The sequence below is a fragment of the Chiloscyllium plagiosum genome, unplaced genomic scaffold, assembly GCF_037043375.1.
Source record: "Chiloscyllium plagiosum isolate Xiang-an unplaced genomic scaffold, Cpla_swu_hap1 HiC_scaffold_42, whole genome shotgun sequence".
In the NCBI taxonomy this organism is placed as follows: domain Eukaryota; kingdom Metazoa; phylum Chordata; class Chondrichthyes; order Orectolobiformes; family Hemiscylliidae; genus Chiloscyllium; species Chiloscyllium plagiosum.
This window is the reverse complement of record NW_028270180.1, coordinates 2990500-3012748: the sequence shown is the minus strand read 5'-3', so window position 1 is coordinate 3012748 and position 22249 is coordinate 2990500. Positions and strand designations below refer to the sequence as shown.

General features: G+C 46.0%; 1 pseudogene; it reads right to left on the bottom strand.

Moving 5' to 3' along the window:
• Positions 1–385: 385 nt before the first annotated feature.
• Positions 386–22249, bottom strand: part of LOC148137548 (uncharacterized) — a 52797-nt pseudogene continuing 30933 nt past the window's right edge.

Below are 22249 nucleotides of genomic sequence, written 5' to 3'. Positions count from 1 at the left end.
GGACCAGGGTAGCAGCCCCAACCAGAGATCCATTTGACCCTCGTTCCAATCGCAATACCATGTCAGCCACGATTCCCCGACTGATTGTGAATCTGTCTAAGCCCTAAACATACACAAGGGAATTGGCACTTTGTGTTATTGTTAAAGCCAAACAGCATATCGAGGAGAGGTTATGATGTCAAGTGGAATATTTTCATCTTTTATAAAGGATAATTGAGGTGCAGAGTTGGCAACCAGGAATTGCTATTAGACCTCATTGTCATATTAGTTGCATTTCTGTGGAGAGACAGGTGTTTTTAATGATAGATTGATTGATCAAATTAATCTCCTCATTGACCCAAAGGTCATTCAGAGGCCAGTCCAGTGGTGCTGTCAGTGGATGGACTCAGGACTTCATCTGCTGAGAGTCACAATGGATTGCAACATTTTCACGCTCTTTCTTGGCGATAGATGAAAGATTTTCCCAGTATTTTATTATATTCTTACTGAAAAACACACAAGGTAATAAAATCAAAACCAAATCAGTTGTCAGAGGAGTCCAGATCTCAATGAAGGGCATGCCTGAGGCAGTACAGAGAAGGGTCTCCACATTGGTACATGGGACCATCAGGCTGTCCTGTAATAAGAGGGAACATATTTCTGGATGTAGGTTTGCTCGCTGAGCTGGAAGGTTCATTTTCAGATGTTTCATCACCATATTAGGTAACATCTTCAGTGAGCCTCTGGATGAAGCACTGGTAGTGTAGCCCGCTTTCTCTTTATATGTTTGGGTTTCCTTGGGTTGATGATGTCATCTGCTCTAGTAATACCTGTTCCTTTTCTCAGGGGGTGGTGAATGGGGTCCAAGTCAATGTGTTTGTTGGTAGAGTTCCAGTTGGGATACCATGCTTCTAGGAATTCTTGCGCATGTTTGGCCTGTCCTAGGATGGATGTGTTGTCCCAGTCAAAGTGGTGCCCTTCCTCATCTGTATGTAAGGATACTAGTGAGAGAGGGTCATGCCGTTTTGTGGCTAGTTGATGTTCATGTATCCTGGTGGCTAGTTTTCTGCCTGTTTGTCCAATGTAGTGTTTGTTACAGTCCTTGCTCGGTGTTTTGTAAATGACATTAGTTTTGTTTGTTGTTGTATAGGGTCTTTCAACTTCATTCGCTGCTATTTTAGTGTGTTGGTGGGTTTGTGGGCTACCATGATGCCAAGAAGTCTGAGTAGTCGGACAGTAATTTCCGAGATGCCTTTGATGTAGGGGAGAGTGACTAGAGTTTCTGGATGTGGTTTGTCTGTTTGTTTGGGTTTGTTGCTGAGAAATCGGCGGACTGTGTTCATTGGGTATCCATTCTTTTTTAATACACTGTACAGGTGATTTTCCTCTGTTCTGCGTAGTTCCTCTGTGCTGCAGTGTGTGGTGGCTCATTGAAATAATGTTCTGGTGCAGCTTTGTTTGTGGATGTTGGGATGATTGCTTCTGTAGATCAATATTTGGTCTGTACGTGTTGTTTTCCTGTAGACGCTGGTTTGAAGTTCCCCATTGGCTGTTCGCTCTACTGTGACATCGAGGAATGGCAGTTTGTTGTTGTTTTCCTCCTCTTTTGTGAATTTTATGCCAGTAAGGCTATTATTGATGGTCTTGAAGGTTTCCTCTAATTTGTTTCATTTAGTGATGACAAAGGTGTCATCCACATAGTGGACCCAGAGTTTGGGTTGGATGATTGGCAGAGCTGTTTGTTCAAGTCTCTGCATTACTGCCTCTGCTAAGAACCCTGATATCAGAGATCCCATGGGTGTTCTGTTGGTTTGTCTGTAGGTTTTGTTGTTGAAGGTGAAGTGGGTAGCTCATCTGGAGGCTCACTGATGATGTTACCTAGTATGGTGACGAAATGTCTGAAAACGAAACTTCCAGCTCAGCGAGCAAACCTACATCCAGAACCTCAACCTCAGCTACACATCTTCTCAAAACTCACTAACACCTATGAGCGCAATATAGAGCCCGAAAATAGGAAACCGATGTCATCTGACAGAGCGACACCCGCAAACAGCTGTACGTCCTGCACGTATGCCTAAGGAAACAGATCCTACCAAAATGTCTTCAACACAAACCTGCGCTTAACACCCCACCAGCCAAAGACTAGCAGAGCAAAACGCTGGGTATCCAAGGTAGAGGATGGGAAAAATCTCTGTCTGTAACAGGCTGCTCCTTTTTTGAGATATTTTAGGTGCTGGACGTGACTTCCTCGAATTCCAGGAGCAGCAATTCCTGTTTTATATGCTGTGGCATTGTTTTGGAACTTTGAAAAAAAATCCAAAACAACAGCAGTTTAAAAAGGGAGAAGAGCAGACAAAGGAAGCACGTGGTGAGGACAGTGCAGGAGAGAGAGAGAGAGAACTTGCACAGTTACTGCCTTTGCTGTTTGAATTCATGTATCGCTGGACATCGGAGTGCATCTGGGAAAATTAAGAAACAGTGAAATTCACAACTAATCTTGGAGGAACCTGTTTGGGCGAAGTTCACAGCACAGAATCAGATAAGTTAATCGTTGTTTTAAGTCTGTCCAAGAGAAAGGCTGCAGTAGTGAGTAGAGTGGGTTCTTTCTTGATTATATGTTTTTGGAGATATGTCTCTTGATTAAACTTAAAATATAAGCCATAGCTATTAATTTAACCTGTGGCAGTGTTTGTAGAGGAATAAGACAGTGTTATTTTCTGGGTCTGTAGATTGTGAAGGAGCAAAAATGGCTTTGCGTGATATGTACTTCTTGTCAGATGTGGGAGTTTAAAGAGAGTTTAAGGGTTACTGCGGATTATATCTGCCATAAATGCTGTTGGATGTGAATCTTATCAGATCGAATGGTTCGGTTGGAGAGACAGATGGAAGTGATGGGGAATTTGCAACAGCAACAGTATGTGATGGATGGCATTTATAGGAAGGGGGCAAGTCTCAGATACAGTCACGTAGATGGGTTAACTCCAGGGAGGGTGAGAGAGGTAGGCAGCTAGTGCAGGAGTCTTTTGTGCATATACCCATTTCAAACAGGTATGCTGTTTTGGAAAATGTAGTCATAATTTATGGGCGGCACGGTGGCACAGTGGTTAGCACTGCTGCCTCACAGCGCCAGTGATCCGGGTTCAATTCCCGACTCAGGCGACTGACTGTGTGGAGTTTGCACATTCTCCCCGTGTCTGCGTGGGTTTCCTCCGGGTGCTCTGGTTTCCTCCCACAGTCCAAAAGATGTGCAGGTCAGGTGAATTGGCCATGCTAAATTGCCCGTAGTGTTAGGTAAGGGGTAAATGTAGGGGTATGGGTGGGTTGCGCCTCGGCGGGGCGGTGTGGACTTTAGATTAGATTAGATTAGATTACAGTGTGGAAACAGGCCCTTCGGCCCAACAAGTCCACACCGCCCCGCCGAAGCGAAACCCACCCATACCCATACCCCTACATTTACCCCTTACCTAACACTACAGGCAATTTAGTATGGCCAATTCACCTGACCCTGCACATCTTTGGATGGTGGGAGGAAACCGGAGCACCCGGAGGAAACCCACGCAGACACGGGGAGAACGTGCAAACTCCACACAGTCAGTCGCCTGAGGCGGGAATTGAACCCGGGTCTCTGGCGCTATGAGGCAGCAGTGCTAACCACTGTGCCACCGTGCCGCCCAAGGGCAACTCACTTGTTGGGCCGAAGGGCCTGTTTCCACACTGTAAGTAATCTAATCTAATCTAATCTAATCTAATCTAATCTAATCTAATCTAATCTAATTCGGAGATGCCGGTGTTGGACTGGGGTGTACAAAGTTAAAAATCACACAACACCAGGTTATAGTCCAACAGGTTTAATTGAAAGCACACTAGCTTTCGGAGCGTCGCTCCTTCATCAGGTGATAGTGGAGGGCTCGATTGTAACACAGAATTTATAGCACAAATTTTTTAACTTTGGAAAATGTAGGGGGTGATGGATTCTCAGGGGAACGTAGCACAAACAGCCAAATTTCTGGTATTGAGACTGGCTCTAGTGCAACGAGGGGTATGTCGGCTTCCAAGCGATTAATTGTGTTAGGGGATTCTGTAGTCAGAGGTACAGACAGACGTTTCTGTGGCCAGCAGAGAAAAAGCAGAATGGTGTGTTGTTTCCCTGGTGCCAGGATCAAGGATGTCTCAGAGAGGGTGCAGAATGTTCTCACGGGGGAGAGGGGCCAGGAGGAGGTCATTGTCCACATTGGAACCAATGACATTGGAAGGGAAAAGGTTGAGATTCTGAAGGGAGATTACAGAGAGTTAGGCAGGAATTTAAAAAGGAGGTCCTCAAGGGTAGTAATATCTGGATTACTCCCAGTGCTACAAGCTAGTGAGGGCAGGAATAGGAGGATAGAGCAGATGAATGCATGGCTGAGGAGCTGGTGTATGGGAAAAGGTTCACATTTTTGGATCATTGGAATCTCTTTTGGGGTAGAAGTGACCTGTACAAGAAGGACGGATTGCACCTAAATTGGAAGGGGACTAATATACTGGCAGGGAAATTTTCTAGAACTGTTTGGGAGGATTGAAACTAGTAAGGTGGGGGGGGGTGGGACCCAGGGAGACAGTGAGGAAAGAGATCGATCTGAGACGGCTACAGTTGAGAACAGTAGCGACTCAAACAGTCAGGGCAGGCAGGGACAAGGTAGGACTAATAAATTAAACTGCATTTATTTCAATGCAAGGGGCCTAACAGGGAAGGCAGATGAATTCAGGGCATGGTTAGGAACATGGGGCTGGGATATCATAGCAATTACAGAAACATGGCTCAGGGATGGGCAGGACTGGCAGCTTAATGTTCCAGGATACAAATGCTACAGGAAGGATAGAAAGGGAGGCAAGAGAGGAGGGGGAGTGGCATTTTTGATAAGGGATAGCATTACAGCTGTGCTGAGGGAGGATATTCCCAGAAATAAATCCAGGGAAACTATTTGGGTGGAACTGAGAAATAAGAAAGGGATGATCACCTTATTGGGATTGTATTATAGACCCCCTAATAGTCAGAGGGAAATTGAGAAACAAACTTGTAAGGAGATCTCAGCTATCTGTAAGAATAAAAGGGTGGTTATGGTAAGGGATTTTAACTTTCCAAACATCGACTGGGACTGCCATAGTGTTAAGGATTTAGATGGAGAGGAATTTGTTAAGTGTGTACAAGACAATTTTCTGATTCAGTATGTGGATGTACCTACTAGAGAAGGTGCTAAACTTCACCTACTCTTGGGAAATAAGGCAGGGCAGGTGACTGAGGTGTCAGTGAGGGAGCACTTTGGGGCCAGTGACCATAATTCTATTAGATTTAAAATAGTGATGGAAAAGGATAGACCAGATCTAAAAGTTGAAGTTCTCAATTGGAGAAAGGCCAATTTTGACGGTATTAGGCAAGAACGTTCGAAAGCTGATTGGGGGCAGATGTTCGCAGGTAAAGGGAAGGCTGGAAAATGGGAAGCCTTCAGAAATGAGATAACAAGAATCCAGAGAAAGTATATTCCTGTTAGGGTGAAAGGAAAGGCTGGTAGGTATAGGGAATGTTGGATGACGAAAGAAATTGAGGGTTTGGTTAAGAAACAGAAGGAAGCATATGTCAGGTATAGACAGGATAGATCGAGTGAATCCTTAGAAGAGTATAAAGAAAGTAGGAGTATACTTAAGAGGGAAATCAGGAGGGCAAAACGGGGACATGAGATAGCTTTGGCAAATAGAATTAAGGAGAATCCAAAGGGATTTTACAAATATATTAAGGACAAAAGGGTAACTAGAGAGAGAATAGGGTCTCTCAAAGATCAGCAAGGCGGCCTTTGTGTGGAGCCACAGAAAATGGGGGAGATACTAAATGAATATTTTGCATCAGTATTTACTGTGGAAAAGGATATGGAAGATATAGACTGTAGGGAAATAGATGGTGTCATCTTGCAAAATGTCCAGATTACAGAGGAGGAAGTGCTGGATGTCTTGAAATGGGTAAAGGTGGATAAATCCCCAGGACCTGATCAGGTGTACCAGAGAACTCTGTGGGAAGCTAGAGAAGTGATTGCTGAGCCTCTTGCTGAGATATTTGTATCATTGATAGTCACAGGTGAGGTGCTGGAAGACTGGAGGTTGGCAAACGTGGTGCCACTGTTTAAGAAGGGCGGTAAAGACAAGCCAGGGAACTATAGACCCGTGAGCCTGACCTCGGTGGTAGGCAAGTTGTTGGAGGGAATCCTGAGGGACAGGATGTACATGTATTCGGAAAGGCAAGGACGGATTAGGGATAGTCAACATGGCTTTGTGCATGGGAAATCATGTCTCACAAACTTGATTGCGTTTTTTGAAGAAGTAACAAAGAGATTTGATGAGGGCAGAGTAGATGTGATCTATATGGACTTCAGTAAGGCGTTCGACAAGGTTCCCCATGGGAGACTGATTAGCAAGATTAGATCTCATGGAATATAGAGAGAACTAGCCATTTGGATACAGAACTGGCTCAAAGGTAGAAGACAGAGGGTGGTGATGAAGGATTGTTTTTCAGACTGGAGGCCTGTGACCAGTGGAGTGCCACAAGGATCGGTGCTGGGCCCTCTACTTTTTGCCAATGACATAAATGATTTGGATGCAAGCATAAGAGGTAGTAAGTTTGCAGGTGACACAAAAATTGGAGATGTGTTGTGGACAGCGAAGAGGGGTACCTTGGATTACAACAGGATCTGGACCAGATGGGCCAATGGGCTGAGAAATGGCAGATGGTATTTAATTCAGATAAATGCGAGGTGCTGCATTTTGGGAAAGCAAACCTTAGCAGGTCTTATACACTTAATAATAAAGTCCTCGGGAGTATTGCTGAACAAAGAGACCTTGGAGTGCGGTTCACAGCTCCTTAAAAATAGAGTCGTAGGTAGTGTATTGCGTACAGGAGTTGGGAGGTCATGTTGCGGCTGTACAGGACATTGGTTAGGCCACTGTTGGAATATTGCATGCAATTCTGGTCTCCTTCCTATCAGAAAGATATTGTGAAACTTGCAAGGGTTCAGAAAAGATTTACAAGGATGTCGCCAAGATTGGAGGATTTGAGCTACAGGGAGAGGCTGAACAGGTTGGGGCTGAGGGGTGACCTTATTAGAGGTTTACAAAATTATGAGGGGCATGGATAGGATAAATAGGCAAAGTCTTTTCCCTGGGGTCGGGGAGTCCAGAACTAGAGGGCATAGGTTTAGGGTGAGAGGGGAAAGATATAAAAGAGACTTAAGGGGCAACCTTTTCACGCAGAGAGTGGTACGTGTATGGAATGAGCTGCCAGAGGAAGTGGTGGAGGCTGGTACAATTGCAACATTTTACAGGCATTTGGATGGGTATATGAATAGGAAGGGTTTGGAGGGATATGGGCCGGGTGCTGGCAGGTGGGACTAGATTGGGTTGGGATATCTGGGTCGGCATGGATGGGTTGGGCCGAAGGGTCTGTTTCCGTGCTGTACATCTCTATGACTCTACAGCCGCAGAATGTCATGCCCACAGCAGATTCTGTAAGTACAGCCCGGAAATTTTGCGCCAAAAATCTTTACTCACTAATGCAACAGACCATGAATGAACAAACACAGTGGAACGAGCCAGATATATTAGGCAGCAACAAACACAGAAAATGAAAAAACTAGACCTGCAGAAAAAACTGGGCAAACTTACAGAAAATAACAACACTGACAATACAGAAACATGATAAAAAACGTTTCTAACTGACCCTTAACAGACACTGAAAAAGCACTGAAAAAGAGGATTAAATTACAACTTCCAGGATGTGGATAACAAAGATTTCTTTTCAGAATTCAGAACAAGACTGAACGACAACCAATTCACAGAAGACACCCAGCAAACCATCAGATAGACAGTCGCATCAAAAAGCAGGAAAAAGGAAGGAAACACACTCAATACACAAGAAAGGAAAGTGCTAGAAAGACTAAAAAAAATAAAAACAATGTTATCCTACGTGTAGACAAAGGAGACTTGACCGTCATTTTAAACTGAACAGACTACATTGGTAAAGCAAACACACTGCTTATAGAGGAGAAAGTGAGGTCTGCAGATGCTGGAGATCAGAGCTGAAAATGTGTTGCTGGAAAAGCGCAGCAGGTCAGGCAGCATCCAGGGAACAGGAGAATCGACGTTTCGGGCATAAGCCCTTCTTCAGGAATGAGGAAAGTTTGTCCAGCAGGCTAAGATAAAAGGTAGGGAGGAGGGACTTGGGGGAGGGGCGTCGGAAATGTGATAGGTGGAAAGAGGTCAAGGTGAGGGTGATAGGTCAGACTGGGGTGGGGGCGGAGAGGTCAGGAAGAAGATTGCAGGTTATGAAGGCGGTGCTGAATTTGATGGATTTGACTGAGACAAGGTGGGGGGAGGGGAAATGAGGAAACTGGTGAAATCCGAGTTCATCCCTTGTGGTTGGAGGGTTCCTAGGCGGAAGATGAGGCGCTCTTCCTCCAACCGTCGTGTTGCTATGGTCTGGCTATGGAGGAGTCCAAAGACCTGCATATCCTTGGTGGAGTGGGAGGGAGAGTTGAAGTGTTGAGCCACGGGGCGGTTGGGTTGGTTGGTCCGGGTGTCCCAGAGGTGTTCTCTGAAACGCTCCGCAAGTAGCCGGCCTGTCTCCCCAATATAGAGGAGGCCACATCGGGTGCAGAGGATGCAATAGATGATGTGTGTGGAGGTGCAGGTGAATCTGTGGCGGATATGGAAGTTTCCTTTGGGGCCTTGGAGGGAGGTGAGGGGGGAGGTGTGGGCGCAAGTCTTGCACCTCCTGCGGTTGCAAGGGAAGGTGCCGGGAGTGGAGGTTGGGTTGGTGGGGGGTGTGGATCTGACGAGGGAGTCACGGAGGGAGTGGTCTTTACGGAATGCTGATAGGGGAGGGGAGGGAAATATATCCTTGGTGGTGGGGTCCGTTTGGAGGTGGCGGAAATGACGGCGGATGATGCGCTGTACATGGAGATTGGTGGGGTGGTAGGTGAGGACCAGTGGGGTTCTGTCCTGGTGGCGGTTGGAGGGGCGGGGTTCAAGGGCGGAGGAGCGGGAAGTGGAAGAGATGCGGTGGAGGGCATCGTCGACCACGTCGGGGGGGAAATTGCGGTCCTTGAAGAAGGAGGCCATCTGGGTTGTGCGTTTTTGGAACTGGTCCTCCTGGGAGCAGATGCGGCGGAGTCGAAGGAATTGGGAGAATGGGATGGCGTTTTTACAGGGGGCAGGGTGGGAGGAGGTGTAGTCCAGGTAGCTGTGGGAGTCGGTCGGTTTGTAGTAGATGTCCGTGTTGATTCGGTCACCTGAGATAGAAATAGAAAGGTCGAGGAAGGGGAGGGAGGAATCTGAGACTGTCCAGGTGAATTTGAGGTCGGGGTGGAAGGTGTATAGATACTGCTTATAGATACTGACACTTACCAACAGGTGGCGATAGACCTGACCCCAAGGGCTTCAGCCCAAAATGTTGATTTTCCTGCTCCTCGGATACTGCCTGACCTGCTGTGCTTTTCCAGCAACATACTCTCAACTCTGATCTCCAGCATCTGCAGACCTCACTGTCTCCTAACCAAATCACAGCCCTACTCAAAAACCTTCAGAAACCTGGAGAATTAAACAAGACCGACTTTCAAAAAATGAAACCTGATGGATCCAACACACCACGCTTCTACGGATTATCCAAAATTCACAAACCAGGAGCCCTCCTCAGACTCATAATCTCACCACCTGGAACATCAACTTACAGACTGGCCAAGCAGCTAGACCAAAGATTAAAACACTCAGTAGAAGGCTCACGCCACTCCATCCACTCCACCCAAGGATTCCTGAAGACCAAAGACACCAAGATAGAGGAGGATGAAATAATAGTCTCCTTTGACATAACAGCCTTGTTTTCTTCAATCAACACCAACCTGGCCAAGTAAACACTGACTACACCATTAGAAGACCCAAAGACACATACATCAATCACCACCAACTTCATCAGCAAGGACAGTATCGTCAAGCTAGTAGACCTGTGCCGTACCACCCACTTCACCTTCAACAACAAAACCTACAGACAAACCAACAGAATACCCATGGGATCTCTGATATCAGGGTTGTTAACAGAGACAATAATGCAGAGACTCAAACAAACAGCTCTGCCAACCATCCAACCCAAACTCTGGATCCGCAACATGGATGACACCTTTGTCATCACTAACTGAAACAAATTAGAGGAAACCTTCAAGACCATCAATAATACCCTTCCTGGCATAAAATTCCCTAAAGAGGATGAAAACAATAACAAACTGCCATTCCTAGATGTCGCATTAGAGCGAACAGCCAATGGGGAACTTCAAACCAGCGTCTACAGGAAAACAACACATACGGACCAAATACTGAACTACAGAGGCAATCACCCCAACATCCACAAATGAAGCTGCATTGCAACACTGCAGCACAGAGGAACTACGCAGAGCAGAGGAAAATCACCTATACCGTGTATTCAAAAAGAATGGATACCCAATGAACACAGTCCGCCGATTTCTCAGCAACAAACCCAAATAAGCAGACAAAACACATCCAGAAACTCTAGCCACTCTCCCCTACGTCAAAGACATCTAGGAAATGACTGCCAGACTACTCAGATCCCTTGGCATCATGGTAGCCCACAAACACATAAATAGGAAGTGAGCCTACACCACCAGTACTTCATCTGGAGGCTCACTGAAGATGTTGTGGGTGGCACAGTGGCACAGTGGTTAGCACTGCTGCCTCGCAGCGCCAGAGACCCGGGTTCAATTCCCGCCTCAGGCAACTGTCTGTGTGGAGTTTGCACATTCTCCCCGTGTCTGCGTGGGTTTTCTCCGGGTGCTCCGGTTTCCTCCCACAGTCCAACAAAATGTGCACGTTAGGTGAATTGACCATGTTAAATTGCCCCTAGTGTTAGGTGAAGGGGTAAATGTAGGGGAATGGGTCTGGGTGGGTTGCTCTTCGGAGGGTCAGTGTGGACTTGTTGGGCTGAAGGGCCTGTCTCCACACTGTAAGTCATCTAATCTAATCATGCTATCTAGTATGGTGACAAAACGTCTGAAAACGAACCTTCCAGCTCAGCGAGCAAATCTACAACATACAACTCTTCTCAAAACTCGCTAGGTAACATATTTGTAGAATAATATCTTCCCAACAGTGTGGAAAGAGGCAATCAGCCCATTGAGTCTGCACTGACCCTCCAAAAAACATCCTACCCATTCTCAGTGCCTGACCCTATCTTCACAAACCCCCATTTCCCACAGGTAATCCACCCTTATCTGCACACCTTTGGACAGTGAGAGGAAACCACAGCAGATACTGGGAGAACATGCAAACTCCACCCAGGGCCCTGGCGCTGTGAGGCAGCAATGCTAACCGCTATGCCACCTAGGACTACTTCCAGCATTTGGAAGAATGAAACTGAAACATTCAAGATGCCAAATGGAAATAAAACAATGTAGATATTGGAAAATTGAAGTAAAAACAGAAATGGCTGGACAAACCCAGCCGGTCTGGCAGCTTCTGTGAAAGTTAACAGGAGGAGAGGACACACTGGGTCTGTTACTTGGTAACGAACCAGGCCAGGTGTTTGATTTAGTTGTCGGAGCACTTTGGAGACAGTGACCATAATCTGGTTACATTTAGTTTAGTGATGAAAAGGGATAGGTACATTCCACAGGGCAAGAGTTATTGTTGCGGGAAGGGCAATTATTATGCGATTAGGCAAGATTTAGGGGACAATCGAAATGTGGAGCTGGTTTAAGGAACAGATATTGCGTGTCCTTGATAGGTATGTCTCTGTCAGGCAGGGAGGAAGTGATAAGGTAAGGGAACCGTGGTTTACTAAAGAAAATTTTATCTCTTGTTAAGTGCAAGAGGGAAGCTTATGTGACGTTAAGATGGTTCAGATGAGGCGATGGAGAGTTACAGATCAGCTGGGAAGGATTTAAAGAGAGAGTTAAGAAGAGCAAGGAGAGGACACGAACAGTCTTTACCAAATACAATAAAGGAGAACCCTAAAGCTTTCTACAGGTATGTGAGGAATAAAAGGATGACTAGGGTAGGAATAGGGCCAGTCAAAGACAGAACTGGAAAGTTGTGTGTGGACCCTGTGGAGATCAGAGAGGTACTAAATGAATATTTCTCATCTGTTTTCACTCAGGAAAAGGAGAATATTGTAGAGGAGAAGACTGAGATATGGGCTATTAGACTAGAAAGGATCGAGGTCAGTAAGAAGGAATATTATCAATTTTAGAAGGAGTGAAAGTAGATAAGTCCCCTGGGCTGGATGGGATTTTTTTGAGGATTCTCTGGGAAACTAGGGAGGAGATTGTGGAGACTTTGGCTTTGATCTTTGAGTCATCGTTGTCTACAGGTTTAGTACCAGAGGACTGGTTGATTGCAAATGTGCCCTTGTTCAAGAAGGGCAGTAGAGATGACCCATGTAATTATAGACCAGTGAGTCTCATGTCTGTTGTAGGAAAAGTTTTAGAAAGGATTATAAGAGATAGGATTTATAATCATCCAGCAAGCAGCAATTTGATTGGAGATAGTCAACCTGGTTGCATCAAGGGCAGGTCATGTCTGACAAACCTCATTGAGTTTTTTGAGAAGGTGACCAAGCATGTAGATGAGGGTAAGGCAGTTGATGTGGTATACATGGACTTCAGTAAAGCTTTTGATAAGGTTCCACATGGTAGGCTGATGGAGAAAATGCAGAGGCATTGAGGGTGATTTAGCAGTTTGGATTAGAAACTGGCTTTCTGAAAAAAGGCAGCGAATGATGGTTGATGGAAAATATTCAGCCTGGATTCCGGTTACTAGTGGTGTGCCACAAAGGTCTGTTTTGGGATCACTGCTGTTTTTCATGTTTATAAATGACTTAGACGCAAGCATAGGTGGATGGATTAGTAAATTTGCAGATGACACTAAAGTCGGGGGAGTAGTGGACAGTTTGGAAGAATGTGACAGGTTGCAGGGAGATTTGGATAAACTGCAGAATTGGCTGAGAGGTGGCAAATGGAGATCAATGCAGCTAAATGTGAGGTGATGTACTTTGGGAAGAATAACAGGAAGGCAGAGTACTGGGTCAGTGGAAAGATTCTTGGTAGTGTGGATGTGCAGAGGAATCTTGAAGTCCATGTACATAGATCCCTGAAAGTTGCCACCCAGGTGGATAGTGCTGTTAAGAAGGCATACGGTGTGTTAGGTTTCATTGGTAGAGGGTTTGAATTCCAGAGCCGTGAGGTCATGCTGCAACTATACAAAATACTGGTGCGGCCACACTTGGAATATTGTATACAGTTCTGGTCACCCCATTACAGGAAGGATGTGAAAGCATTGGAAAAGGTGCAGAGGAGATTTACCAGGATGTTGCCTGGTCTGGAGGGAAGGTCTTATGAGGAAAGCTGAGTGACTTGGGTTTGTTCTCATTGGAGAGAAGAAGGTTAAGAGGGGATTTAATAGAGACATACAAGATAATCAGTGGATTAGCCCAGGTGGACATTGATGTCTTTTTCCTACAATGATGATGTCAGCTTGTATAAGGGGGCATAGCTGCAAATTGAGGGGTGATAACTTTAAGACAGATGTCAGAGGCAGGTTCTTTACTCAGAGGGTGGTAAGGGCGTGGAATGCCCTACCTGCCAATGTAGTTAACTCAGCCACATTAGGGAGATTAAAACAATCCTTGGATAAGCACATGGATGACGATGGGATAGTGTAGGGGGATGGGCTTAGATGAGTTCACAGGTCAGTGCAACTTCGAGGGCTGAAGGGCCTGTTCTGCACTGTATTGTTCTATATTCTATATTCTGTGTTCTAAGTTTCATTTTAAAGATTCATTCTCATCGTTGTGAAAAAGTGTCACACTGCACTAAAAACGTTCAATGTTTCTCTCCACAGAGGCTGCCTGATCTGCTGAGATTCTCCAGCATTTCCTGCTCTTGTTTCAGAGGTTTGACAGGGTAGATACTGAGACCCCCAAACCCAATCCCAAAAACTGCCAAATATCGAGAAACACAGGGACATTGATCAGTCCCTTACCTTGAGACATTTGGGACCAAAATGAGGAGATGTTTCTTTACCTGAAGGATTGTAAATGTTGGAATTCTCTAACCCAGAGGGTTGCGAATGATCCATCATGAGTGTATTCAAGATTGGAATGCGTGATCTTTGGTCTATCAGGAAAGCCAGGATTGGACAGAAGGTGAAGCTGAGGTGGAAGGTGAACTATGATCCATCAATTGGGTTAGCAGGCTTGATGGGCTGAACTGCCTGTTTTTGTACTGGCACCTGTGATCATTGAGCAAAGCTTGGGGGTGGGGGTAAACTTGACAAGAATTCAGTGAAAAAAATGAGTATGTTTCAGATCTGTTTATTTGCTGAAGTCAGCAGAAATGACACTGAAGGAGTGTACCCTCTGGAAGGACAGACAGGCAACTTCAATCATTGTGGTCAAATTGGACAGACATGTTGAAAAGAAAATAATTGCAGGTGTGGCTAATTGTGGAGCTGTTTTAAAGGGTTAGCATCATTCTAATGGACCGACTGGTCTCTGGTGCCGCACAGTTGTATGTACAGCTGGTGTGTGGGTGATCCAATTTGACATGTTTTATAGTTAAATGCAGCCACAGTATCCCCATTGGTCAGGGCTGTGCCTCAGTACGCAGTGTTACAGGCCATGAAACGGAGAAGGATACACATCCAAGGGCAGGCTCTATGTGTCATTAGATTAGGTTCCCTACAGTGTGGAAACAGGCCATTCAGCCCAACAAGTCCACACCGACCCTCCAAACAGTAACCCACACAGACCCAGTCCCCTACCCTATATTTACCCCTGACGAATGCACTTACCACTATGGGCAATTTAGCATGGTCAGTTCACCCGACTTGCACATCTTTGGACTGTGGGAGGAAACCGGAGCACCCGGAGGAAACCCACGCAGACACGGGGAGAACGTGCAAACTCCACACAGACAGTTGTCCGAACTGGGAATTGAACTCTGGTCCCTGGTGTTGTGAGGCAACAGTGCTAGCCACTGAGCCACCGTGCCACCCCGTGTGACATGGTGACACTGGAAATATGATAAAGGAAACACTCAAGAAGGGAGACCCTGTCACAGAGATGCAGAGAGGGTTAACATTTCAGTCAGTGACCATTTAACTTGAATTTCTGTCCTAGGTGTTCCTTCTGCCCCCTCCCCAATAAATTCCAAAACAGGACCAAAACTGAGCAGAAGGAGTTAATAATAGGTGAGGGCTGAGGTGATGCCAGATTTGTCTGCCCCGAAAACTTTGAAAGTTCTGATCATTTCCCGGGGAGTTTCTGCTGAGACATAGACTGGAAGGGAATTTCATCTGAAAGTTGTGGAATATTTGACTGATCGAGATTAGCTTCACACTCAATTGTAGAACACATTCAGTAAATTGTGACAACCTGAGTGAACTTTAACAGGACTTCACTTTTTTTTTCCTAATAATTTGCTGACCTTGTTTTGATTGTCACCTCCCCTTGTCCCATCAGACTAGAATTTGCATAACAGTAATTCAACTAATTAATGGAGGTGACCTGGGATGCTAATTAATTTTCCAATTCATCATTGCGATTAATTAAAACTTTATTTATATGTAATCCAATGTGGCTGCTGGGATATTTCTCAAAACTAGACACTATCAATGGAGAATATGACTGCCTCTCTGATTGATGCATGTGACAGTTACAGTGAGTAATAGGCATCACTGTACAGGAGAACATCTTTATTAGGTTCTGGTGGCAGCCTGTCAGAATCCATGAGGTGAGGTGTCTTTAACCTTTTCTAAAAGTGGAAAAGTGGAAAGGAACAAGTAAAGAATTGGTAACCAATTGTATCTTAATCCAATTCTGTCTCAGATCACTACATTGAAGTGAGGTCTATTCTGTCGTTGGTAATCCACCTTGCACATAGGAAGATGGTTGTGGTTGTTCGAGGTCAGTCAGCTCCAGGATACCTCTTCAGGAGTTCCTCAGGGTAGTGTCCTAGGCTCAACCATCATCAGCTGCTTCATCAACGACCCTCCCTCCATCATAAGGTCAGGAGTGGGGATATTTACCAGTGGTTGTACCATGTTCAGCACCATTCGCGGCTCCTTAGAAACTGAAGCAGTCCATGTTAAATGAAGCATGACCTGAACATTACCCAAACTTAGTCTTATAAAGTGTAACATTCACACCGTGTAATGACAACCTCTAACAAGAAAGAATCTAACCACTGCCTCTTGACCTTCAATGGTGTTACCATCACTGAAACCCCCAAAATCAACATCCTGGGAGTTCTCATTCACCAGAAAGTGAACTGCACTCCCCATTTAATTACAACAGCTACAAGGGCAGGTCAGAGGCTGGGAATACTGCAGTGAGTAACTCAAGACCTAACACCCCAAAGCCTGTCCACCATCTCCAAGGCACAAGTCAGGAGTGTGATGGAATACTCCCCACTTGCCCCTGGATGGGGGCAGCTCCAACAACACTCAAGAAGCTCGACACCATCCAGGACAAAGCAGCCTGCCTTGATTGACACCACATCAACCACCATTCAATCCCTCCACCACCAATGCTCCGTAGCAGCAGTGTGTACTATCTCTGTGATGCAAGTCTGGTCTGAAGAAACTGTTTATGGGGAGAGGTTGGGTAGCTTGGGTCTGTACTCACTGCAGGTTAGAAGAATGGGGGGGGGAGGCGACCTTATTGAAACAGACAAGATTCTGAGGGGGTCTTGACAGGGTTACTGTGGAAACGGTGGTCCCCCTTGTTGTGGAGGCTAGGACCACAGAGAATCATCTCAGTATAAGGGGACACACATTTAAGATAGAGATGAGGAGGAGTTTTTTACTCTCAAAGTATAGTGACTCTGTGGAATTCCTTACTGCAGAGGGGTATTGGGCTGGGTCATTAAGTATATTCAAGGCTGAGACAGATAGATTTTTAATCAGTAAGGGTGAAAAGGGTCATGGAGAAAAGGCAGAAAGGTGGAGTTGAGGATAATGAGATCAGTAGAGCAGGTTGATGGGCTGAATGGCTTACTTCTGCTCCCATATCTTATGGCCTTATGGCCTGACTCATCAAAGCTCCTTAAAAAACACCTTCCAAACCACATCCACTTTCCACCAAGGAGGACAAGGGCAGCAGGTACATGGGATCACCACCCCTTGTAAGTTCCCTCCTTCCCCTCCTCATCCTGACTTGGAAATATCTCACCGTTCCTTCAGTGTCGCTGGGTTGAAATTCTGGAATTCCCTCCCTCAGGGACATTGTGGGTCAACTGCAGTGGTTTAAGAAGGCAGCTCACCACCCCCCCCCCCACCTTCTCAAGGGGCAGCCAGTAATGGGCAATAAATGCTGGGCCCAGCTAGAGACATCCTTTGAACAATTAAACCATGCCCTGATCAGAGCTGTCTTACAGCAGGAAGGACAATTTCAGACAGCCTCAAACAACCAGGTGATAGGATTACCTACCTCCAAGACACGAGGTGGCCTCTTCCCTCATCAGCGTACAGCAGGAGTAAGGAACCTCATACACCCATACATTAGGCAACTAACGGAGGCCGTCACAATCGGACTCGACTTGCTCTGCACAAACAGCAGCATACAGGAATAGAGTAGGGAAGATTTCTGATAGAGTCTGGAGTCAAACACATTTGTTCTCTCTTGTTCACCTATCCTACTATGTGTTATAAACCTTCCTGTCAAGTTCATCAGGGAAGATGTAGGCGGAGGAGAGGTGACTGTCCCATGTGTTCAGGGTACTCAGGTCAAATCCGCCTGGCACCTGGACAATATCAGCATCTACTGCTCAGGTCCAATGTTGGTGCGCACACTGATCAGTGTTTACGAGTGGGAGGACTGAGTAGCTACAGTGAAACAGAAACTGCGAGTCTGAATGGGGCAGTCTTCATTCTGAGTATGCAAAGTATATGGTGAATGTGACCCACAAAGCTGCTCCCTGCTCTGTGACAATGACCTGAATCACTTTCCCTTTTTATCTGGAGGTGGAAATGGATTGTATGTGCAGGGAGATATTGTTAAATCTCTAGCTAAAGGGGTATTAAGCATAGCCGCTGGCTCCTTCATTCCAAGGGTCCCCTCTGTGTAAAGTTCCATCTGGTTCTGCACAGACTCAAAAACAGAAATTGCTGGAGAAGATCAGCAGGTCTGGCAGCATCTGTGGAGAGAGAAACACAGTGATTGTTTCCTGTTCAGTGACTCTTCTGTGGAACTGACTTTGAGGTGAAAGGTGAACTGTCACTGCACCACCCAGTTATACCTGTCCCCAGTCTGGCAAATGGGTCTGGACCCTCTACTACCGAATGCTTCAGTCCACTGGACCATTCTGCACCTCCCTGTGCGGAGATTTACTCAGAAAAGCAGCTTTGATCATAAGCCCATCGGGCAGTGGTCAGCACATCATTACCTGGAGACATCCCAGGACACAGTTTCAAACGCACACTGAGACCTGACCGAAGCTAAAAAAAGAATATATCCCGCAATCCTGGGGGCTTGGTCCATCTGCAAGGCAGCTGTGGCGATGAAAGACTGCCACACAGTTCCCTAAGGAAGGGCTGGAGAGGGCTGCAATGGTCTTTGTTCAGGATCCTCCTGAGCAGCTCTGTGACAGGGCTATTGGCTGTTCCCAGGGCCAGGCAGACAGATGCACACACACACAGCACCTGGACAATTATCTGAAAGGCATTCGGGAACTGTCCAAAAGTTACTGGTCTTTCAGCACAAAGGGCCGAGGGTTACAGGCTGTCTCATTCCAAAGTGCAGGACTGTGTGCTGAGGGATGTATTAAAACATGGGGCCGTCCCCACAGGGGACAATGGGGAACAGTCACTATAAAAGGCTGTCCCATTGTAGTTTGAATCCATGTAAAACTCCTCAGGCTGTGCACCAGCATTTTGTTTTGGCACAGATTTTAGGTGTTTGCTCTAAATGTAACCTGTAATTGTGAGTGCATTGTCAGTGTACCATGTACTGTACTGGGAGAAATGGAACTGTGAAGCTCTTTGTGTAATCCAAAGGTTGGACTGTTGAGTCATGAACTTTGACAGATTTTTATGAATAAAATCTGATTCTTGAAAATACAATTTACCCTTTCTTGGGATATGTGATTCACTGTCTGGGTCCAGCATTTATCGCTCTGTCCCTAGTTGCCCCTTGAGAAGGTGGGGGTGAGCTGCCTTCTTGACCCGCTGCAGTCTGTGTGCTGTGGGTAGACCCACAAAGCCCTTAGGGAGGGAATTCCAGGATTTTGACCCAGTGACACTGAATGAACGGTGATATATTTCCAAGTCAGGATGGTGAGTGGCTTGGAGGGGAACTTGCGGGGACAGTGTTCCCATGTATCTGCTACCCTTTCCTCCCAGATGGAAGTGGCCGTGGGTTTGGAAGGTGGTGTCTGAGGATCATTGGTGACTTTCTGCAGTACACCTTGTAGATGGTACACACTGCTGCTCCTGAGCTTTAGGGAAGGAGTGACTGAATATTTATGGATGTGGTGCCAATCAAGCAGGGGCTGTTTTGTCCTGGATGGTGTCGAGCTTCTTGAGTGTTGTTGGAGCTGCCCCCATCCGGCGCAAGGGGGGAGTATTCCCTCACACTCCTGACATGTAGATGGCAGCCATATCATTGAATGCCAAGGGGAGATGGTTACATTCTCTCTTGTTGGAGATGGTTTTAGACTGCACTCTTGTGCTGAAAATGTTACTGTGGCATTTCATTTTTAGGTATAACTTCTGTTGCCCCTGCACTCTACATTGACCCTCCGTTGTGATGGTACTGGTACAGTGGAGGATGTTCTGGGTCATGAGCTTACAGGTCGAGTTGGAATACAATCCTGCTGCTGATGCTCTATCCGCCTGGCAATCACAAACACTGAGCTGCTCAAGTTATTCTGATACTAACCCATTTAGCATGGTGCTCATGCTACATAGTACATAACAAAGGAACAGAATGAGGCCATTCGGCCCCTTGGACTACTCCACCATTCAATGAGATTGTGTGTGATATGTATCTGAACTCTACTTGTCTTGTCTGCTCTGTGTCTCTGATCGATTGAGAGAGGAAGAGTTGGCAAGTTTTGAGAAGATTTATAGCTCAGGTTGAGGTTCTGATGTAGGTTTGCTCACTGGGCTGGAAGGTTCATTTTCAGGCGTTTCGTCATCCTATTACATAACATCTTCAGTGAGCCTCTGGACGAAGCACTGCTGGCGTTTCCTGCTTTCTATTTGTATGTTTGTGTTTCCTTGGGTTGGTGATGTCATTTCCAGTGGTTAGGAGAGGTGATACAAATTTAGGCATGGTTTCTCTAGAATTTGGAAGATTAAAGGGGGATCTGATTGAAGTCTTCAAGATATTAACAGGAAAAGACAAAGTTGATAAAGATGACCTATTCTCACTGGTTAGGGATTCTAGAACTAGAGGCATAGTCTGAGAATTAGGGCCAGACCATTCAGGGGAGAGAGAGAGTCAGACAGTCACACAGTCCAACAGCCATGAGGAATGGCCCTGTGGCCCAAACTGTCATGTCGACCAAAATATCCATCAACGCTAACCCCATTTCCCTGTACCTGGCCCATATCCCTCCAAACTTTTTCCATCCATATACCTGTCCAAATGCCATCCAAATATTGCTAATGGACGCGCCTCAACCACTTCCCCATCCATATGGATTGGCAGCTCATTCCATATGCGTACCGCCCTCCGTGCAACAACATTGTCCCTCTGTCAAGGTTCTGGGGAGTGTTGCTGAACAAAACGTGCAATTCTGGTCTCCTTCCAATTGGAAGGATGTTGTGAAACTTGAAAAGGCGCAGACAAGATCTACAAGGCTGTTGCCAGGGTTGGAGAGTTTGAGCTATAGGGAGAGGCTGAGGCTATTTTCCCCGCAGCATCAGAGACTGAGGGGTGATGACCTTATAGAGGTTTACAAAATCATGAGAGACAAGGTATTTTCCCTGGGGTAGGGGAGTTCAAAGCTAGAGGGCATGGATTTAAGGTGAGAGGAGAAAGATTTGAAAGGGATCCAAAGGACAGCTTTCGTCCTCGGAACCCTTCATCATTATCTCTGTCATAAATACCCTGCCCCAGCAGGAAGGTCAATACCAGCTCCTGGGGAGTGTTGCTGAACAAAGAGACCTTGGAGTGTAGGTTCATAGCTCCTTGAAAGTGGAGTCACAGGTAGATAGGATAGTGAAGGCAGCGTTTGGTATGCATTCCTTTATTGGTCAGAGTATTCAGTACAGGAGTTGGGAGGTCATGTTGCGGCTGTACAGGACATTGGTTAGGCCACTGTTGGAATATTGCGTGCAGTTCTGGTGTCCTTCCTATCGGAAAGGATGTTGTGAAACTTGAAAGGGTTCAGAAAAGATTTACAAGGATGTTGCCAGGGTTGGAGGATCTGAGCTACAGGGAGAGGCTGAACAGGCTGGGGCTGTTTTCCAGGCAAATTCTTTGAAGTTGGTGTCACATGTGAACAGGTGGTTAACAAGGCCTTTAGCACGTGTTCCTTCATGAGGCCAATGTTTTCGAAATTAAAACAAATGTGCCACTTCCTCAAATGAGCGCTGTTACCCAATGCTAATGTCCTATTGTCCCAAGCCCTGTTTCTACCCAAGCAACCATGCTGTGCCCTCTTGAAAGCCTCAATTGAACCTCTTTGCTCTTGTCTCCCCTCTAACCTTAACCTGATGCCCTCTGCTTCCCTATTCCCCAACCCTGGGAAAAAAGACTGATTGCATTCACCCGATCCATGCCTCTCACGATCTATACACTTCTATAAGATGTTAAGTGTCACTTACTATGCATAAAAGGTGGGAGTGATTTGGAACTCTCTTCCACAAATGGGAGTGGATGCTGGATCTGTTGTTAATTTTAAACCTGCGATAGATAAATCTTTGTTAAGCAAAAGTATTAATGATATGGGGCAAAGACAGGTACATGGAGTTCAGCCACATATCAGCCGGGGGAGCTCTCTGAATGGCAGAACAGACATGAGGGGATGAAAGGTCTATTCCTGCTCCTCAAAGGTGCTACACCAATGCAGGTCTTAGAGACTGCAGAATAACCCCCACCCAATACCCCAAACCCCACTCTCAAACTTACCCCATCCTCCCAGAAACTCACCTTCCCACAGCCAATGAGAAAGCAGACAAACTCTCCGCCATCTGATTGGATGAGTCTGTCAAATATCCCTCTCCACCACCCCAACCCCAC